Below are 13,313 nucleotides of genomic sequence, written 5' to 3' on the forward strand. Positions count from 1 at the left end.
CATAACTCACATTTGTTGCTATGTGTTTAGGTACAAATGTGTAACATAGGCTGCAAATAACATCATAACCTATTCTCTCAAACCCACCAGCCACGTGGTTCAATATAGTACATCTATTTTAGTTTACATGTGTCTCTGTAAAAGCTAGCTGACAAACAATGCTCTGTAATAATGTGAGCTCCATGAAAAGAATCAATATTGATTGTTTTTTGTGCGTGTACAGTTTTATTTTCAACAGTGAGACACACTACAGAATAAGACAAGTAAGAGGCAAGAGGCATTTTTAGACACAAAACACACCAATTTATTAGTTCTGCATCTGACAGATATTATTAATAGAGTTGAAATAATTAAGCCAGTTGATTAACTGACTAGACGATCGACAAAATATAGAAAAAACTTCAGATTTTGTTTTTGGTTTTTTTATGTATTTGGTGGTTTCCCCTTCAGATCTTTGGCTGCTGGGATGTAATGTCACCTTTTGCTCTGGGGAAATATGATGCACACTATTCACAGTATAATTTGCAGATTACTAAATATTGAATAAAATCAATAGCTCTATAGTCCTAGAAGCAGAAGTAAAGCAGACCTGAATTTAATTTAATCCTTATAAATGTTAGAGAGCTCACTAAGAGCCAAAAAAGTGCAGTGACAACTGAACACAATCAGTGTCGGTTAGCCTGACGGAGCCACCACACACAAATGCAAAAAAACAGGCTGTCATCCATATAAATATAAAGTAGGCATTTCTCCATTCCTTACCCCTTTGAGACACTTCAGGCAGATAAGCACACCGGCAGCTGAGATGCGATCTTTGTGTTTATGGGTTCCATTCAAAGTGCCAGTGCCCATTTCCTCTCAGACATATTTCCTTGGTCCTCTGGAAAGCAGTGTGCATGAGTGACATTTCTAAGCCATTAACACCCAGTGATAAATTTTATAGAAGTCACTCTAGTAACGTGACATTTAAGTCTTCCATTTAATCCAGAAACAGACTGTGTGAGAAACAGTCGGATTTTTTTTCTAAGGTAGTGGAGTTAGACAATTGCTCCAAGTCTTGTCAGGTCTATCGATTCGTTTTTTAACATGTTTCCAAGTAAATGTGTTGGAACAGATGTTCTTGTTAGACTTGATTTTAATAGCCCCAACAGACACTAAAAAAAAAGAAAAATCGATCCAGAATGTAGAACTTTTAACAAAATATGGACTTCTAAGTATTTCTGAAATCGGACGTTGTGCTCTCCACAAACTTTACACATTCAGGGATGGAGCAGTTAAGACCAGCTTTGTGATTTCCATGAAAATCCCCAAAAACAAAACAAAACAGTAATATTAAATATCAATATTTTACTCAAATGCATCGGGCCATATTTAAGTATTTTGTTATGATCTTTAATTTGTGTTGTTTCTCATTTTAATCTTCAATATTTTATGTTGCAGTGTAAATTATTATGCTCCATAAATTCGTTCTGTTCTATTGTGTTGTTGTAAAGTGTTGGTAGGTGTCGTAAAGCGAGTGCGTATTGGGCCACCGTGTGGTGATGAAAGGTTGGACAAGTAAGCAGGACGTGGAGCAACAGTTTTCTGACTGTCGCTGTTTATAATTGTTTTAGATATAATATCACAGAAATGTAAAAGGAGCTCCAAACGGAGAGATTTGTTTTGTAGTTTTTGTTTTTTGCTACCGAGAGGCCTACAAGTAATCTAAGAAAAGCACGAGACAGAAACTTTAGGTCCTGCAGAAGCGGCAAAGAAGGACCGAAGATTGGAAAAGACTGAGAAAAAAATAAGCATTTGAGAATGTTCTGCCGATGCTCTTTCGATGTGAAAAACCAAGTGGTCAATTTTGTGCTTTTCTCTTTGGTTCTGGATGTGAAGACAAAGCCCAGTGAGCCACAGAAGAGTTTGAGGTCATAGAGGAGCTGGCAGCAGTGTGCTCAGTGATGGGACAGGGAGTGATGTGTTCATGGATGTATCTTTATAGACTGAAGCTGAAATGGGACAAAATATGAACACTGATTAAATAGTGATAAAATGTTGCCATTTTTTATTATGACTATTTTACTTTTATATATTGTAGCATAAGAGCAGTTTTAAATATATTAAATTAATATCAACCAGAATTCAGTTTAGCTTATTGGTGTGGCCCCTCCACAGCATTTCCAGCTCCTCATGTGGCCACTTGGGAAAATTAATTGCTCGTCCCTGGACTTGAGAAAGAGAGAGTGAGAGAGAGTCAAAGAGATAATCAATGTAATTACATAATGTTTTACATAATCAATATGTAAGGCAGAAGGAAACTGCAAACTATAGTTTTGCTCAGTCAGCACAACATAAATTATCTGTCTGCTGAGATCTCAAAAGAGAAGATCTCAAAGTGTGTGCAGACATCTAATGTGCTTGTTGGCCTTTAATAGTTTAAGCCTGTGCAGACTTTAGCAAGCCTGATGAACTTTCCGAACTCAAACCCTAACTTGTAGCACATTTACACAGTTACAATGACAAAATGGGTGTATATACGATGGATCCAGGTAATATAATATCAGGTTCATTTATCCTGATGATTTTGATCTGTCACATCAGTACAGCACACTTTCAGAAAGGAAAGAAATGAATGTAGTCAGCAAAAGTGTGTGTGTGTGGAGAAGGGACTGGGAAGGGGAGTGGTGGGGTTTCCCTCTCTGTAGTCTGGCTACAGACCTTTCTTGAATAGCTGTGGGCTCAGAGCCTCGTTTGTCATAGGGACAGCTAAGCCCATGGCTCTACTGCTTTATGTGTGTGTGCCATTGTGTGTGTAAGCACTACTCTGAAGAGACACCATTTGCATATCCCAGAACCCATTGGCATTTTTCTACGCTCTCTCAATCAGAAGAATTTTGGATTTCTTTTGAATAATGCAAGTTATGAAAGATACGATTCATTCACAGCCAAAAATAGCAACAGCAGAATGAATCCCCTCAGGTGTGACTGGTCTTTCGTGTACGTGTTTGTGTGTGTGCGTGCGTGTGTGTGTGTGTGTGTGTGTGTGTGTGTGTGTGTGTGTGTGTGTGTGTGTGTGTGTGTGTGCACGCTTGGCTGGTGATGCCGTTTGTGAAAACCTATTACAGCTGATGGGGTAGAGCGATAGCCTGCTCACAGCTCTAGTGGCTGATGAGTGTGCGTGTGTTTGAGTGTGTGCATTATGCATGGATCACGATCTACAGTGATAGCCTCAGGTAATTAGAAAAATGCTATCACACTATTTGCCTACAAGATGCAATTTGTCAATGTTTCTCCTGTGATCAAAGCGCAGATTGCTTTGCATATAAATACACAGCATTAACATTAATAGGCCTAAATGTTTTCTGTCTTGTTCTCTACATGTTTTTGTATATTTGTTTGTGTGCTCCAGTATATGTGCTACCATGGGCCACCTCTTTAAGGTCTGATTTTACAATCTCAACTTCAGCGAGGCTCATCTGTGTTCATTTGTGCAGACATGTCTGCATGCATGTTTGAGTGGATGATATTCATTAAGTGTAGCAACAGTTTCCTCAGAGTACAGTGACTATCTGGGGAGTAGTCAGCAACCCAGTAAAAAATGCCCTTGGTGTGTTTTTCCAGTCACAGTAGGAAAGTTTGATGTATCTGACTTGTATTTGACCCATTGTGTATGTGTGTGGTCTCTGTTGCTTTTGTGCTTGTACAGAGACTTCCCAGAGATGGATGAAGCGTCAAGCTCCCATCATCATGTGTGAGTTGTCGCATGTCTCTGTATACACTCATGTGTGCATGGATGGAGTAGAGAACTGATGTGCATGAAAACCAAAGAGCAAGACAGTGTGGAAAAGCAGCTGAGAGCATTAACATACTTCATAAGACTTTTACGTTTCTCCTTCCTGTCTCAGCTCGGTTCTATTTTTAGGTTCCCGCTCTATATTTCAGGTTATTATAAAAGTTCAGAGCAACAACGTGAATAAAATTTAAAGCCTTTTAACACAGCGGCTCAGCAAAAAAAAAAAAAAAGAGAGAAAAGAAAGAAGAATCTACCTTTTCAATTCAGACTATGTTTTGATAGCTTACTCCATTTTGGATTCAGTTCAAGATTGGTGATGCTCTCATGCTAATAAAAGGGATTGTTTAATTTCTTTATGCTTATTTTAATACTAAAGAGAAATGATTAAAAAAGGGGAAAAAATGGACAGCTGGCTGTGCAGTTCAAGCCAGCATTGATCAACTATTTCATCAGCAGAAATTACAGTTGTTACTCGCAGCTGTAGCCAGAAGTACTCCAGCCATAAAGATAATTATTATAGATAATTATTAAAGTCTCCAAAGGTTGAGTCTGTTCATCTGGACGTAGCATTTTCAGTGGGAGAAACATTTTGTCACTCATCCAAGTGACTTCTTCAGTGTCAGCTGACTGCAGGTTTCCCCAATCGTATAAACAGTTCATTTGCATAATGACTGAAACAGCACCACTTTACCTGGATGATTGAGCATGCATTAAGACATACTATAGAAGAGTTACAGAATTTCTCTTTAAACTCCAGGATAACCATCCATCCATTTCCTGCCTATGATTCAGGCCTGAATCGTGGATACAGTAGGTTAAGGTGAGTTACCCAGTCCTTCCTTTCCCCTGGCAACCTCTTCAAGCTCATCTGACCAGTAGGACCAGTAGGACATGCCTAGAAGATGTTTTCAGAGGTGTCAAGGAGAAATCCTGGTTGGATGCCCAAGCACCTCAAGTGATTTGTTTCGATGTGGAGAACTAGTGGCTGTCCTCTGATTTCCTCCTATACGACTGAACTCCTCACCTTATCTTTAAGGGCAAACCCAGCCACCCTTTAGAAGAAGCTCTCATTCATTTGGTCATTACCCAGAGTTTGTGGCCATAGCTGACGGTAGGACTGTAGATTGACTAATAAATACACAGCATTTCTCTCACAGTCAGGACCACAACAGGACGGTACAGCGTCGGCAGAATGCTGTCAAACCTGGGAATCCAGGTGCTCCCAGGACACCCTCACTAGGTGTTTGCATATAAAAGGCCTATCCACCTGGTGTAGCTTACCACCAGGTGGTAATCCGGTGAGAGTGCTACACCTGTCTTTGCCCAAGTGGCCAAGACATATGGCATGAAGTCTGATGATATGATCACAAAATTGATCATTGACTTGTGACCTAAAGCATCCTGGTGCCAAGCATAATTATGAACGCCCTTATGTTTAGATATGGTGCTTGTTATGGATTAACTGCAATGACTGATTTGACAGGCCATTTCTCCCAGTCACACCCTTCCAGAAGGGCTTTGGAGTCCCAAGTAGGGGAAGCTCCAAGCACCCCATCCAGTACAAACAGCAGTCAAGGACCCAAAGACATAGGGACAAAGGGAAGCAAACATAGGGAAGCAACCGTACCTGTCACCTGTGAAAACCCCAACCTACAGGCACCAAACCGAAGGCATACAAGTATAAACCTCTACAGCTCCTGCTGCGACTGGTGGGGCTACAGGAGAGCGGTCTGATATAGTATATTTCAAACTTCTCAACTTACTTGGAGAAGACACCTCAGGAAAACAATGTTCAAAATGAGTAGTTTACGTTTGTTTTCATTTTCATTATGTTAGATATAGTAGCTTCAAAGAGTATTCAGATTTAATGTTTGACCTTCTTGGTAGCTATGGTGACGCAAAGATCACTTTATTTATATATTCTTAAAGCTCTGACTGTGCTCCTGGGTACACTGAGAAGATGTGGAAGAAACACTAGGAAACTTTGCTTTGTTTTACATTTACATAATAAAAGTATTTAAGCATGAAGGAATTAACAATCACTATTACAGAGCTTAAGAAAATACTCGGCTGAGAGGGAGGGTTACATAGCACCCCAAGCACTGCTCACCACTTGTCAAATATTATTATTACTGTAAAACATGGTGTTTCGAGGTGTTTCTCTAGAGTATAGGAAGAAAGGGGGTCAGTCATAACTGACATAACAATAAATGCAATCAAACATAAAGAGATCATGTTGGAGACAAATCTCGAGAGTGAGACTGTATCAAGAGTTCAGCTGTAAAAGCAAACTTACACATACTATAGTTTTAGTTTAAATCATTCTCATAAATTTGCAATTGCACAAATATGGAAAACCTTTGGAAACAGATATCCAAAGGTTTTCCATATTTATAAATTGTAGAGCAGAGGTCTCAAACTTTAATGATCTGTGGGCCACTGTTTACGCTGTCATCTCATTGGAGGGCTACTTTTCTTAAAGATATAGGATTTTGTATGAATGATAGAAATTACATATGTGGTAAACCACAAATATTTCCAGACATACATTTTTTTCTTTACAGTAACTCTCTCGCTGAACTAACACAGCCAAACCCAAACATGTTTGTTCTCACTGCTCATTGTGCCTTCATACTAAATAACTTTTTGCTTTTTAAAGAACCTATTTTAACATTGCACTCAACAACAAACAAATCCTCCCTAATAAGAGACCCCTGTTGTAGAGTATCCAAACATGGTTCTGGTAGTGCCAAATCTGAGATATTCTCTACACATTTATGAATGATCTCTCCAGCAAGCAGGTTTTTTTGTGTCGTGTACCACGTATATAATTTCTTTCATTCATACACATTCTTATATATTTAAGAAGTATATTATCAGATCAGATCAGATTGGCTGCCCTTCACTGAGAAGATAACAAGACTATAAGAATTCAATTTATTTATTTCAATTCAGTTGAATTCACTTTATATAACACCAAATCACAACAGCAGCCGCCTCAAAGCGCATTTAATTGTAATATAATGTGCCTACAGTAATGCAGAGCAAATCTCAACAGTTAGACGACCCGCTTTGAGCGAGCACTTGGTGGTAGTGGGAAGGAAAAACCCAAAATTTCTCTGGCAGAACTAGGCTCAGGAATTGGCAGCCGTCACAGGTTGGCATCAGGGGAGAGAGACAGAACAAAAAGATAAAAAAAAAAAAAAATCAACATAGTACAACTAACATACTGAAACTTAACATCTTTATCTAATTAAGAGGCTTAAGTTTCTGATTTTTATTAAATTTGAAAAAAAAATTTAAGAGTAGTATTTAGCACCTCTTGTCATTATGAGTTGTTGAAAGTAGTCTGATGGTAAAAATGTCACTACCTTCTTAGGTGACCAATCTTTTCATAGTGTTTCAGTGTTTTCTGTACCATTATTAGAATATTATTATTGCAGCATAAATATCACAACAATTTTAAACTGAATTTGGAAATTTGTTGTAATGTCATTCAGTAAAGTCGATTATTCTTATCAAAGTCAGTGAGACTCTACTGACCACTGACTTTGATAAGCTGCTAGATTTGAGTACAGTTCATGGCTGAGTGATACTTCATAGCTCAACTTGAGGACTCTCTCAGGTACATATCATTCCATCCTTCCTGATTATCCAGATATCCACTGTTCCTTCCCAGCATCATGATCAATCTGCTGCCTTGACAAGTCACGAGCAACTGAAAAATCAAAGAGCTGTCAGTTTTTTTTCCTCAAGTGCTTATTATTTCTCCAGGTTTATAATTCCTTATTATATCCTGCAGTTCCCATCCTCCAGTTGATATTTTGTCAACCCCCTCCTCTTGCTTCCCAATGTTGTTTTGGGTCTGAGGTTCAGAATTTGGCATTTCACTCCCGCTGAGAGATTAATTAGCCATCTACCTCTGAGATTGGTGTGGGTGCAACATGCCATCCTTCAGTTTTTCTTGTCATCACCCTCTCTCTCTCTTACAGAAACACACACACACACACACACACACACACACACACACACACAAACACACACACACACACACACACACACACACACACACACACACACACACACACACACACACACACACACACACACAGTATTTTAATTTCTTCTTGTCTATTTTGTACTTTGTCTCATTTTTGTCCTTCCACTCTCACACTCATTGCTCCATTTGGTATTCTCACGAGAAACTGCAGCAATGATGACAGACTAGTTTCACACTCTGGAATAAATCAGATTGGTTCTATCTTTGCATTTAGATCGAAAACGAAATGTGATAGGTTTCTACTTGACGCACTGAAGGCAGGCTGTGTTACTGAACAGTTTATTGGTATTCAAACCAAGAACCTACCTGCAAGCTGTACATGCTGTATGTACAAAGGATGTAAAGCAGGTAGGTCACCGGAAACAAAAGCTTAAGCCTTTGTTGATAAAAGGATCAAGCTCTGCTGGAGGACAAGTGCAAGAAGGATTAAGCAGGAATTGCCGTGTTGTTTGACACATTAAAAAAAAATCTTTGAGCTCAGATTGGTGCCACATGAACAAAGCTAAAGGAAAGACCTTAAAAACTATGTGTATTGTCCCCCCGTTTTACCATAAATGGAAGATAGATGACAGACCCTTAGGATGAAAGCACATAAATCACCAAAAAAATACAGCTATTCATAATTTTGTTCTCTTGGAGAAATGAAGCTGCAGAAGCTCCCTGGTCTTTCTCACTCTCCCTATAACTAACAGCACTCTATTTTAAACTTTCATGTCCTTCCAGAGTGAGTCCAAAGCTGAGTAAATGCTGTGGGAGGAGGTCTTGTCAGGCTTAGTTAAATAAAAACTGTGGTAAGAGAGAAGTAAGGAACCCACCATCAGTTCAGTTGATTTTTTTTTGTGTGTGTGTATTTTACACTATATTTGGTTAACAGTTCTTGTAGATGTTTATGAATGTGTTTCAGGCTTACAGGATAACCACTTGAATTCTGCACAAATTTCGATATTTACTCACAACCCCAAATTAGATCCTGTAAGAAGAAAGAGCGAGTAAATGAAGAGAAAAGGTTGCAGAAGAGTTTGTTGTACAGTTAAAAATACATAAACTTGCCTCCTCGTCCTCCTTCAATGAGTAAAATGAACGGAAAAAAATAGCTGTATGGGAAAAAACCCCATTACGTGCTTATGTGTTTTTCAAAGCTTCTAAGTCGTTCATTTTGCATGAAGTGCATGCAAAAAGTTGAAATATTGATGCTTCTACAGTGACTGTAGCTACTAGGTTTCTATTTTCATTCAACAGAATCTTTAGGTTCAACACATTTCCAGGCAAGCTCTCTGTCAGGGATCCTGGGTCTGAGCGACCCAGGATCCCTGAGCAGTTATGTATTGTATTATTATTATTATTATTATTATTATTATTATTATTATTATTATTATTATTATTATTATATGTATTTTGGTGTTGCTGCTGCTCTTCTCCATGCTTGTAGATGTGTGTGTGTGTGTGTGTGTGTGTGTGTGTGTGTGTGTGTGTGTGTGTGTGTGTGTGTGTGTGTGTACGTCTGCGGGTATGCTTGGAGGATGGAGCTCAGCCACCTGCAGGCCTGAGGGGTGTGGCCCTGTGGAAGGACTGGCCACACCCGAAGCCACACACCTGCCGCTGATCAGGGCTCGTCGGGGGAGCTACTTAGGAGAGTCTTGGAGCTCCCACCGACGCGGGATCATTGCATGAGACTCCACGTTAGTCGTCCTGTTATTGAGTTAGTGTGTGTGTGCATGCCCGCAGTTGTATGTGTCCTGACGGCTGCGTCTTATGTTTCCCGCAGGAGCAGCGTGGAAGACACGAGAGCAGCGAGCACCGGGGGGTGCTGACACGGGAGCGGAGAGAGCACAGAAACACGGACTATTCACGGGGAGACACGACACTGGAGTCTGGGAGAACACGGGGATTTATTGTTACGTTGTTTCACTTTGTAAATAAACACTGTCTATACATAGAGCACCGCGCCTGGGTCCTCCTTCCCCACTCCTTCCACGGTGTGCCATGCCACACCGTGACACTCTCATATGATGTAGAACTTATAGATGATTAAAAAGGCCGTCTTTGATTTATTTACAGAGAACACACTTATTAAGAAGTTGAGGAATATGTTGTAGGATGTTCTGAAGGACAGCTGTCAGGAAGTCAAAACATTTGATAATTTCAATGCATGCCATTCCAGTCACTGAACTCTAGAGAACACAGTTTTATAGTGTTTCACCTTCTAGGTATCCTTTTAATGTGACAAAACTGTCGCAAACATGGGGCTTATGTGGATAATGACTAATATCAGGAAGGCCAAAACCCCGCTGGCATCATTATTTTCAGTTGATAGCTCTTGGAACGCTGGAGGAAAAATTATTTTTCTCCATCTTCCATCGCTTGAATTACTGAGCACAATGAAAACTGAGTGAAACTAATTTCTCACAAATTACATGCCTTACTCACCGTGCCAAACCAAGAAAGTGGGCAGTTTCTCTTTGTATGTAACACGGAAATGTTAACGTACCTCAGACCGTAGAGTTGCTGAGGCGTGCAGACATCCATGAATAAAAGGAGCCGAGCAGTGCATAAGCCTTATATTTAGCCAAGCAGCAACTATACAGTACCATCTGCATGCAGTGCACAAAACTCAGACTTAGCATGTATTTTTAACCAGTCCTTTTAATAGGTTGCTTATGTCATCAAAAGTACCCTTCATTTTCCCTTATACTCTATAGATAGCCTTCACAGTATTCACCATTACCTTGTGATTCTGTCTTAGTTGCTGCCTCTAATCAATAAAGCCACGAATTCCAGTGAATGACTGGACTGACTCTGGTTAGGCTGTAGTGTAGTTAGGTTGCATCTCTGGCACATGAACCCCCAGTTTCTAGACTATAATCTGTGGCATAAATTGGCAATTTGTGTAACTCAGTGCGTCCAGCCTGGTCATCGTCCATAAATCTGTTCTTAACATGGTGTAACTGTTGTCAGCTGCAACGTTTTAGTTAATATGCATCAATTGTTTGAGTTACCCTCTCATGTTGGGAGGATGCTAGATAGAAGAGTTTCTCCTACAACTGCAGCCCCATTTCACTATATTGCTTCAGCTCCAGTTTTTCTTCTGCTCCCACCCATAGCAGCAGTAACTTGCTTTTTCACATCCACTTTGATTTCACACCTTTTCATTTGGGCCAGTGCACGGGCCTCTGAGCTGACTGCACTGACTGCCTGTCAGTCTTATCTGTTACTGATTCTGAGGACAAACCACCAAATATTGGAGTCTTTTGACTTCTGCTTTCTGTTTTTACATTTTTTTTAATGTTTTGCAACCTTCTTCACAGTATGAAAACTGCAGTATTGCATACACAAGGCCATGGATCTTTAGATTCTTAATGATAGCTTAATCTATAACAGCAGCTCTGATTAGTTATTTAAAATTTCAGGTTGCAAGTAAAACTGTGTACATATTTGTTTTGACGTTTTAGGAGAATTTGTACAGCTTTTTATTCTCACCTCTAAGGCATTTAAGCCTGCATCTAAAACTAGATGCAGTTGTTAATCTATAAGTCTCTATGATTCAGTTATTTGTAGAGCCAACTTTAGTAGCCATAACTTGAAGTACTTGAAAGGCTTTATCAGCCTCTCACATTATTTTGGAGGAATTGTGTCCCACTCTTATGTACAAAGATGCAGACCACAGCATTTCATTTGGACTTTGAATCATTGCAGCAGCTTGATTATTTTCTTTTTCAGCCATTCTGTTATAAATCTGCGGATGTATTTTGAATTGTTGTCTGTATGACACAGATTCAGCAAAGCTTTAGATGTATATATATTTGACTCTAGAATAATAAAGAGGATTTTATGGTCAACTGAATAACTACAAGGTGACCACATCCTGTAAACAAAGCCCAAATCATCACCCCTCCTCCATCGTGCTTGACAGTTGGATTTATTTTCTAAACATGCCACTGTGCAGAGAAACAAGCCATACTAATCCAGTCTATTTCTAAATTGTGCTGTAAATGAATAATTAACATACCAGCTGAGGCCTGCAGAATCGGAAATGTAACTCTTGAAATTTTGGCAATTTCACGGTCTGCCTTGGGGTGTGTTTTTTGGGATATCCACTCATGGGAGGGAGGCAACCATCTTCAGTGTTTTCCACTTGTGAATTGTGTTTCTCACTGCTGAACGACAGACTTCAGTTAATTTGGAAATGGCCTTATTGCCCTTCCCAGATTGATGGGATCAGTGCTGATGTCTTTGCATTATGTTAGCAGTTGGATTATGCTCAATGGACTTTACCAGCTAAGGAGCAGATCATTTTTATTATGTCCTGTTAAGCAAAGTCTTTAAAAATGATGGAGGGTGCACCTTTCTTCACTATCCAGTAATGCTGTATTCATTTCCTTATTAGTTTTCCTCATATATATATTGTGGCTTTAAATGCACATAAAAGTTTCCAAACTCTGCTGTATGTTTTTGTAGGCTTTGCATGTTCAATGTCAAATGATAAATTCAAATGATAACCCTTCGCGTTCAATCAAACTGATCCAATTAGTAGAGAATGTGATAAGTATAGCTAAGCCTCACTGTGATAGCAGGGATTTGAGCTTTGGCAGCAGTAATTAGAGATGATTACTGCGTCACACAGATGACATTCTCTCATCCTTTACATTGAGTCAGGAAGCTGAGGCTTACTTCCTTTTTGGAGACTCCTTTCCGTTACAAAGTAAGATAAAGGTTCACTGAGATTACTTTGTGTCCAATTTTCTTCCCCTGCGATAAGAGACTAAAAAAGGTTTGTTGCTGCTCTCTTTGTTTTTGTGCTGTATTTGCACTGAGATGTGACGGGAAGAACGAGCTTTTGTCAGATTCTCTTCATGTCCCCTTTTTTCTTCTTTATACAACTTTTGTTTTTCTGTCTTATTCCCACTCACGTCCTCTTCAAACACACTCTCTTATTCCGTCAGAACTCTCTTTCTTTTTCTTTTAGTTCATTTCCTTTAGTGTGCAAATGAAGGTAAAGGAAATCAATGAAGCTTTCTTGCCTTTCTTTTCTTTTTTTCACACATCAAATTTTAAAGGAAATTACTTGGAAGAGAAAGCAAACAAAGCAAAGGATCACGTGTCTGTAACAGAAGTATTATGAACTGGACAATGGATGTAGAGTGAAGATTCACATTGAGTGTTAATAATTGAGGATTTCATCCTTTTGCATGGTAGTTGTTATTGATAAATGTCCGTATGTGTGCCTGAGAGGTGCTCGCTCACTTGCCATGCAAGCTGGATTTGGTCTAGCTGACTCTTCAACTTCATTTTCATTTTTGTGAAGTGGATGAAGTTACAGGGAGGCAAATTTGGTGAGTGATCCAGCTGATTAGTGAAGATTGTGTTGGCGTATCCCAGCAGCTGCGTTCTGTGCTGGCTTATGCTGGTATCCACCACAGTTTTTTTGGTTTGTTTTTTTTACCTCAGACATCTCAGAACAAGCAGACTGCAATAACAGGT

The sequence above is a fragment of the Astatotilapia calliptera genome, chromosome 13 (assembly GCF_900246225.1).
Source record: "Astatotilapia calliptera chromosome 13, fAstCal1.2, whole genome shotgun sequence".
NCBI lineage: Eukaryota > Metazoa > Chordata > Actinopteri > Cichliformes > Cichlidae > Astatotilapia > Astatotilapia calliptera.